Consider the following 9,025-nt stretch of genomic DNA (forward strand, 5'->3'; position numbering starts at 1 on the left):
GGGAAGATTTTGCCACAACAGCCTCTGAGTGCTAATTAGTGTGACTTTGGAGAGAATTTTCCATTAGTAGGCAAGAAAAGAAAAAAAAAAAAAAAGCAGGAAGACAAATCACCTTGAAATCTAATAAGCAGCGCTGGACCCTCAGCCCCCAACAGTGTACAATCGACTTTATCCAGTGTCCTAGTGCACAGCTGAAGTTGTTTTGTGTCCTATGCTTTTTTGGTGCAGATCTTGAGTACCTACGGCATGCAGGCATTGAGCTGAAGCATGTTGAAAATACAATCAAGAAAGTGTGTAGCAGGGATAGGGGGTCAAATTTCAAATGGCAGCACAAATAATGAAACTTGGCTTAGGAAAGCTTAAGAAACGTAGATTTATGAAAAACCAGAGAAGGCTTCCTGGAAGAACACAAGTGGTTTGATTGGACTTTAAGAGATGATGATAGTTAAGGTTCAACCTGGATTCAAGGCCTGTCTGGCAATCTCATTAGCTGTGTGACCAAGGTAAGTCACTTAGCTTCTCTGAGATCCCATTTCCTCATTGGAAATTCCACTGTGGAAGGGAAGCTCCTGTACAATGGGTGGGTGTGGTGATAATTAACTGATCCTAGGTCTGCTGCATAGTAACTGCTCATTAAAAGTTAGCTATTAAGCAGCTGATCTCTGCCAAACGGGGAAGATAATGGAGATCATTTTTCTGATAGGGTAGAGAACATTTGGGGAGATGATATAGCCAAGACCTTGCCCTGGACTTGGTATACATTAGATGAGGCTGAGATTGTCCTCAGTCACAAAGATGGAAAGGGGGAGGGAGGAGAGGGGAGGCAGGGAAAAGCAGCAGTCAGCCCCTCCCTCCTGCCGAGCACTTTCAGGGTTCTGAGCCCATGCCTCGGCACCATGCCCTGGGCTGCTAAGTGCCACCTCCAGCTTCCCAGCCCTATATCCGCCAGGAGCTGGAGAAGGGGAGGTGGGGGGGGGGGGGCGATTTCAGCGCTGTCCTCTGTTCTCAATCAAATGTGCCACTTTTCTGCCCGGCTTCACACATTGTGAGAGACATCCGCATACTGGTCTCTCAGTGTCCCCGGGTCAGCTCCTCCTGACCGGCCATGTGCCCACTGATGCGTCCGAAGTCCATTATCTTAGCAGATTGGCTGTCGGCAGAAGGCGCAGCCGCTCCCCCCCCCCCCAAGTCCCTGCCCCTTTGGAGTCAGCCATCCTCTGCAGGGTCACCGTGACTCTGAGGGAACTCCCATGAGCACCCTGGGGCGACTGAGGTGGAGAGAAAAATGCAAGCTTCTGGAGAGCAGTAGTTCTTTTTCGAATCCACCTCCTAAAATCATTACTCTCTTGTCTGTTAGCTTGTTTTGTTTTGGGGTACTGGGGGTGGGGGCGGGAAGTGTTGGTTTTGGGGTTTTATTTTTTTTAAAGGGGCTGTTAATGAAATGCACAGAAAAGTAAAAACATGTCATGCAAATTAGACACCTTTGGGGATTTTTAAAAACTTGTTTGAAGGGCTAATTAAGAAGCTATTAAAATAATTAATAATAATCTGCTCTTCCCAAATTTCTTTCAGTTGGAAAGTGTAAGTGACGCCATTTTTATTCCGCTTTTTAAAGCACAGAGGTGTCAGGTCACTGGTTTCTGTCTTTTGAATAGCGGGTCCCTCATTTCCCTGGAAATATTTTTCTAAACTCTTGATGGTGTCGTTTTCCAGGGGAATCCCATTAATGTTCTTCCTGGCTGGTGTTTTCCTTTTCTCTGGGCCATTCCTGAAGCAGCAACGTGGTCAACGCACAGTAGAGTAACTCCGAAAGCGCCCTGGGAGAAAACTGCGCTGAGTTACAGGAAATTAAAAAATTCCTGCAATACCAACCCACTTCTCAAAGTCAATCTGTGGTGTCCCAGCATCCATTCGACTCTGAAGTCAGGCCAGAATGAGTTCTAAAGAGTCGTTTCCAGGATTACACAGGGTCACGTCACGTATTGAAGCCACATTGGCTTCTGTGTTTTGTAAACTTTGAACTCATTACTAAACCTCTGTCTCTTCCACCCCAGGGTCTGGCTCTTACGTTGCCTTCATCAATCTGAGCCTTAAAAATGTAATGAAAAATGCTGAAAAGCATTCTACATGTGGAAACTTGGTAAAACACTGATCACTTTGAGCCTGAATTCCCCAGAGCGTTCCAAGATGGACAAGGTGATGGTCACACTCTCTCCTGCGAACTGGCTTTCTAGATCTAGGCCGGTCACCAGCAATGTGAGAAAACAAACAGCATTGGTCCTCTCCTCTGAGCCCCTGTCTTTGACATAAGCCATAGGCCATGTCTGAACCCCGAGATGCCAAATTCTTCCTCCCTTGAAAGCCAGGCTGGAGGGTTCTCAGGGTGACATTCTCCCTAATGAAGACTTCATGTGAGGTCTCTGAGTTCCTATGCAAAGATGATGGCATCTTCCTGGGTTCCAAGATGAGAGCAGAATGAAGATCTGGGTACCCTGAGAATGTCACATGATGGGTTACATCATAATGAATAGAGGCACTGCTAAGGGATACTGTGTTTTTCTCCAAGATCATGGAGCAGCAGAGATCAGGGTCTCTGGGACATTAAGAAGTTGTTGAAAGCTGTAGGGACTTGTACCAATCACATACACTCAGTCCCCTACATCTCCTTCCTCTTGCCTCTCAACCCCTCTCTCTACACTGAGATCCTGTGGAGCAGTAGCTATCATACCGGCATCTCCTTCTCTAGGTAGATAGTCATTCGTCAGCTTGGAGATAAGGGAAGCACAGGTGCTTCGGAGGCAAGCTGGCTTAGGCTTATAACTCAGCTCAGCCATGGCCTAACCGAGTGGCCTTGGAGCAGTCACTTGACCTCTCTGGGTTTGGGATCTCTCTTATGTAAAAATGGAGGTAGTACCGCCCACTTTTCAGACCCATACTGGAAACACGCAGAATCTTAGGCATACAGTTCTGGTAGTTCAGGCTGTATGGGGAAGAGAGGCAGGTGAATTGATGGGGTTGCTGGGAATGGTTGCAGAGTACTGCCCCAAACTCTGGATCCAGGGACAGAACAGAGCTGTTCTTTAACACTCAGCCCAACACCTCCTAATGAATTGTAAGAAAGATCTCTCACAACCCACCCGTTCTTCCAGTGGGGAGAGAAGGTGTGAGGAGACAGACATAGCCAGGATGGCCTTGTCTAGTTTGCAGGGCTGCTTCCTCCTCTGTGTGGGGCCTGCTGAGAGGATGTAAAGACACGCCTCCCTTTGAGTGCAGCCATGTGAGGACACACATCCCTCTTGAGCATCCTACAAGACACTGAAATTCCTAGGGGCTGAAATTCGTGGTGATGCAACAAGAAGAGACACGTTCTAAGCTTTGGAATCTGGAGGGCCTGACTCCAGTCTCCCTTGAACAGGTGGGTGGAGCTCCTGGGCTACAGCTAGCCTGACCAGGAAGTTGTTTCTAGAACTTGCAGGCACAAGTATGGTAGGTCCTAGAAGCCAGCTGTCTGTACATGGGGTTCAGGACCTCACCCCAGCTTCACACAAAGTCACTCCCAATTGGCAGGAGGGAGGGCCCAGAGAGGGGAGGCTTCTTCTCTTGGATCACAGCAGTAATGAGCATGAGACTCAGGAGAGCTCAGAAACCCAGACCTGGCTCTGGCCGTCTGACCCCAGGGCTCTGAGCAGCACTCCCATTATTTTCCCTCCTTCAATAGGGCAGAGCTTCCTATGTGTTTACATGAGGCCAGTCCTTAGAAGCCACTGCTGAGCAAGATCACTGTGGCCCTGTCCTCCTAGGGACCAGGGTGAGCTTCCACAAAGACATACCCAAAAAGCCCAAATGAAAGCTTATGAGTTGTAACCAGGTGGAGTGAAGCAATCATGTAGAGGTCTCCAGCTTAGAGAAACACAGGGGGTAGGTCTGATGTAGTGGCTAGGAAGAAAATCTTGGGGGAAAAGCCCTCAGGCAGGTCAGCCAGTCATCTAATTGAGTAGCTCATAATCAAAGTCTGCTGTACATTCACTCAGTCAATCAACAAATAGAGCTGAAGACCCACTGTGTGTCAAGCAGTATATGAGATGGTCTGTGATAAGTTTTAGGCCTCCTGAAGGCCTCATCAGACCAACTCAGGAAAAGCCCAAGTTTAATGGATAAAACACTCCCAGGCAAAGGGCAGAGACAAGAACCACGAGTCTGTTTTCTGGGATGCCGCTTATATATGCCCTGTGGGAGTGGTCTTGAGCCTCTCTGGGGGAGGAGCTGTGTTTGGCAGGCTTTGGAGGGGCAGGTTTTGGGAGGGGAGCCAAGGTGGATCTTCCACCAGACTCCTTCTAAACATTCCAGACTCTTTGGGTATAGGGATACCAGGGTGCCAAGGGTTGAGGTGGAGCTCCCACCCAAACAGTCTGTGATCTAAAAGTGGTTTTGGTGCAAGGGGAGATATGACCCCTGAAATGAGGAAGTATAAATGTTGACATAGGGACACAGAGCAAGGAAGCATGGGTTGTGCTAGGCAGGACAGGAGCCTACCCAGGCTTCCCACAGGCAGAACACAGCTGGGATATGAAGAATGACAGGTGTTTGGGACACAGGCAAAGCACTGAAGATGTGGAAGAATGTGGCATTGTGGGAAATAGTCAAAAGGGGTTCAACTTGGGGCAGAGAATGAGGTCAGCACCAGATTCTGGGGACCCAGTGTGGCAAGGGCTCTTATAGATGGAGGTTATCACCTGGCTGGACTCTAAATGACCTAGCTGGTCTGGGGCAAGTGACCACCTGTCCCCATCTTTCCTTATCTTGAAAGCCTGTAAGAATCTGATATGCTTTTCCCTTCCCCTTCTCTGACCTGAGGAAATGAGTTTTGTACCAGCCTTGAGCCCCTGGAATGGCCCTCTGAGGCTGCCTCATTCCGAGTGATTGCAAAGACCTCACAACCCACCAGGATTCTTGGAGCCCCTGGGAGCCTCTGGTGGTCTGTCATCTGAGTTCATCACGAGGACGGTGAGCAAAGAGTCAAGGTGCTTTCTGGGCCTCTCAAAGCTGTGGCACTCTTCTGTTCTACATGGGGCGAGAACTAAGAGGCATAGCCATGGCAGACATGAACCAAGATACCAGCTCAGTCCAAAGTACCAACGGAGCCCTTCTTAGATGTCAGGGAGAGCAGGAAGCAGGTAGGACCCCATGTGCTGGCCTCTGACCCTCCACATCTCTCCTGGACTAGTGGGAGAGGGCAGACAACTCTTCACACTTCTCTGCCTAAGCTCATCTTTCTCTCTACTCTGACCTCGATGTTACCTCCTTCTCTACACCATGCCCAGCTGACGAGGCCCAAATCCTACAAGCCTTCAGAGAAGGATCTGTGAAGTGTGAACTTCGCTTCTGCACCTCTGATCTATGGTGGCCAGGAGATGACAGAGAGGGAACTCAGGGAGTTGTTCCCACCTAATGCATCTGTGTGTGCTGATGGAGGCCAGTGACCCACATTTGCAGGTCAGCTCCTGGCCCTCCAGACTCCTGAGCTCCTGGGCATCTCTGGTGGGACTGAAACCTGGGCAAGGAGAATCCCTTCCTCCCAGCGAGACCAACACAACAGCTATGCTCTCCCCTCTGGGGTATCTCTCACAGCTGGAGGACAACTTCTGTAGACAGAATAACACCTGTTTTCTGCTTTCCAGACAATGAGAAAGAGATGTGGGTTTTGTCCAACCTGGGTTCTAAAATGATGTCAGTGAACCTGGTGAGGTGATACACATCTTTAATATGGAGGCAGAGGCAGGAAGATTAGGGGTTCAAGGTCTGATAAATATTAAAATTAAGGCCAGCCTGGGACATGTCAGACCTTGTCTCAAAAATATAAATAAACAAGATAATGATAAATGATGGATAGATAACTGATAGATTCATACATAGATATATAAATGCATAGATAAATGCATAAATAATAGATGCATACATAAATACATAGATACATAGATAGACATACTTTGCTTCCTGAACTACCATGCACTGGCCATAAGATCTAGAGCAGTAGCTATATTTTCTTGGGTCTTAGTTTCCCCATAGACAAAAGATGCCTCACAAGGACCCTCTCTGGTGTAGACTGGAGAGTGAGGTGGGGAGATTGTCACTGCACTCACCCTACTGAGATGTGAGACAATCACACCAGAGATAGCCCACCATGCTTCCCTCCCGTGTTCCCAACTCTGTCTTCCACAATATCTGCCCGGGACATGGCCCCTGGGTGCCCATGGACTCCTCACAATCTGTGTGCAACAGACATCCTCCTCAGCCTGCTCCTTACCTCCACACCTAATCTGGGGACAGGCAATCCCCTGCCCCAGATGTTAGAGCCAAACATCTGACCTAATCTTCACCCCTGTCACCAATCCTTTGCTTTATATAATGGCTGTCAGCCTGGCAGGATATGGAATCACCATAGAAGCATACCTCTGGGCATGTCTGTGAGGATGTCTCCAGAAAACTTTAACAGAGCATGGATGACCCACCCTAAGATGGATGACACCATCCCGTGGGCTGAGGTCCCCAGCTGGATAAAAAGGAGAAAGTCAGCTGAACACCAGCATTTGACTTCTCTGCTCCCTGACTGTAGCAGGAGCATGAGGCAGCTAGTTCCCAGCATCCACTCCAGGGTGCTCACAACAGCCTCTAATGCTCATGCCCCAGGCATCTCTGGGCTCCCACACGCATGTGTTTTATACTCATGGGGGTGCCACTCACACACACATAATTCTAAATGAAATAATTATTTTTTGCCTCACACCAAGGGCACTGAGTCTAACTTGTCTGGATTAGACTCACAGCTCTCCTTCCTTAAAGCTTTGTGACATGAAACAAATTACTGAACCTCTCTGAGCCTCTGTTTCTTTATCTGCAAAAGGTCTTCCCTGCACACTAATAAATTTAATAAAGAATTGAGCACATGGTCCTTTCCTTTAGGTGGATGCTATCAGGATGGTCATGAAGCTCATCAGGTCTATGAGCACTTTTGTCCTCAATGCCTCAGAGCACTGACATGCCCAGAGTCCCTAAGAACAGATCTCCCAGCCCTAGCAAGTCAAGCATAGCGAAACCACAGGACTTTTGCACACACTGTTTCTCTGTATGGATTCTTCCTCCCCACTGTATTCACAGCTCTGTTCATCTTTCAGCACAGAAGTCACTTTTCAGAGGCCCTGCTCTCCCTGCTGTGTCTACCCCACACTGTCCATCTCAGACCCCATTGGTTTCTTCTGTGGAGCTTGCAAAGTGCATAAGAAGACCGCCCGTGCTCCTGGGCTCAAGCCATGGCACAGCCATGGTCTTCCCACCTGGCACTTGAGCATGAACCTCAGGAAATAAAAGTTGAGTGGCTGCTCAGTAAGGAAACTACTTGGGCTAAAGCCAGCAGAGCCCAGCAAAGGCGCCTGACGGCAGATGGAGAAGGGGCCCTCCTTCCCCTCAAACCTCAGAATGGCCACACCTGGCCTTGCAGGCAAGACTCTGCACCACTCGCTGGAGACAAATTGGAGGAGGTTCAGAGAAGCAGGACAGACGGGATCAGGAGGAGGGAGAGGGTGATTTATAAAGAAAGATAAAAGGGCCAGCCTGCCCAGGCCAGGCTGCAGGCTGATTCCTCTAACAGCCTCCAAATGTGGGCAAGGTATGGACGGGGCAGGGATGACTCTTCACAGAGCACAGAGGCAGTCATAGGGGAAGACACCAGGAAAGTCCAGATGAATCCAGGCCTGAGGAGGAGTGAGCCCAGTGTCCAAAGCCAGGACCTGAGTGTGGGGAGAAAGTCCCTCCGCACTGTGGCTGCCAGTCAGCCATTTATCCATCCTCCAGTGAATGCCTCTGGGAGCTTAAACAACAGAGAGGAGGGCCCTGAGAAGCCAGGAGACAAGGCCAGCCGGGCACTCAGGGAGGCGGAGGACGTGACCACAAGTTTAAGACCTCCCCGGGCACTTTAGTGAGAACCTTCCACAAATAGAAAATAAAACAGAGCTGGGGGTGTACCTCCCTGGCTGAGTGCTTACCTTGCATGCCTGAGACCCTCGACTGAATCCCCAATACTAGAAACAAAACAGTCCCAAATTTGAGGAGAAAGATGCCCCAAGATCTTTCAGACAAGGATCAGAAACCTTTGGTTGAATCTGGTTTTGTAAATAAAGTTTTATTAGGACACAGGCTGGGCTGTGGATTCTTCCAGGTGCTTTTCAGAGCTGAGTCATTCCTACAGAGACTCTCTAAATTGCAAACCCTAGAGGTTCACTCCTGGCCCTTTGTAGATGGTTTGAAGCCTGTTCTAGAGACTGACTCTCAGGTAGTGTGCATACCATTTTTAGGAAGGAAATGCAGTGTCTAGTGTCCACAGGGCCCTAGCATTACCGTAGGTTATTTTGATTTCAATGTTATTTAAATAAGCCTCAGAGAGATACAATTAGTTGCAAGCATCTCAAGCTTTTAGCTCTTCCTTAAGAAGACCGAAGCTGCTGTTGGAGCTAACACTCACAAGGGTAGAGAGGACACAATGTGGAGGAACAGGTACCTGGCAGTTCTGCAGAACAGGATTCCAGGTCCCTGTGTGGAGGCTGCTAAAGTGTAGAACCATCTTTCTTCAGTGAAGTGATATTTAGAGTCCCACCAGTGGCTCAACTCTTCTGCTTAGCTCTTCCTTCTGATTGTCACGAAAACTTTCACAGAGAGCCATGATGTCATGGTCCTCCAGTAGGTACAGCTGTGTGTGCTTTCTCACACTTGTCCTTGAGAATCCAAATGTGCAGTTCTGATTGACACATTCATGAAATACTAAATTTTCAGAAGTGCAGTGTTACCTCGAATGTGCACAGCCCTGGGTTTGGTCCCCAGCACCAAAATAAAAGTCCTTCAGGTACTTACAGACATGTCCAGCTGGGTAACTACCAGATTAAACATAATAGTCACATTCATATCCTCGGATAATGGTAAAACAGCCAAGGTGGGTGGCACAGGCCTGTAATCCTGGCACTGGAAAGGTAGAGTC

At 48.7% G+C, this 9,025-nt stretch overlaps 1 long non-coding RNA gene across 1 annotated transcript; it reads right to left on the reverse strand.

Annotated features, from left to right (window-relative positions):
- Positions 1-1,562: 1,562 nt before the first annotated feature.
- LOC131895369 (uncharacterized) lies at positions 1,563-2,499 on the reverse strand. The gene is made up of 2 exons (XR_009375149.1): positions 2,069-2,499; positions 1,563-1,817 (listed from the first exon to the last, which is right to left on the reverse strand). It is a non-coding gene; the product is annotated as an uncharacterized LOC131895369 (long non-coding RNA).
- Between the last annotated feature and the right edge of the window lie 6,526 nt (positions 2,500-9,025).

The sequence above is a fragment of the Peromyscus eremicus genome, chromosome 1 (assembly GCF_949786415.1).
Source record: "Peromyscus eremicus chromosome 1, PerEre_H2_v1, whole genome shotgun sequence".
In the NCBI taxonomy this organism is placed as follows: Eukaryota; Metazoa; Chordata; class Mammalia; order Rodentia; family Cricetidae; genus Peromyscus; species Peromyscus eremicus.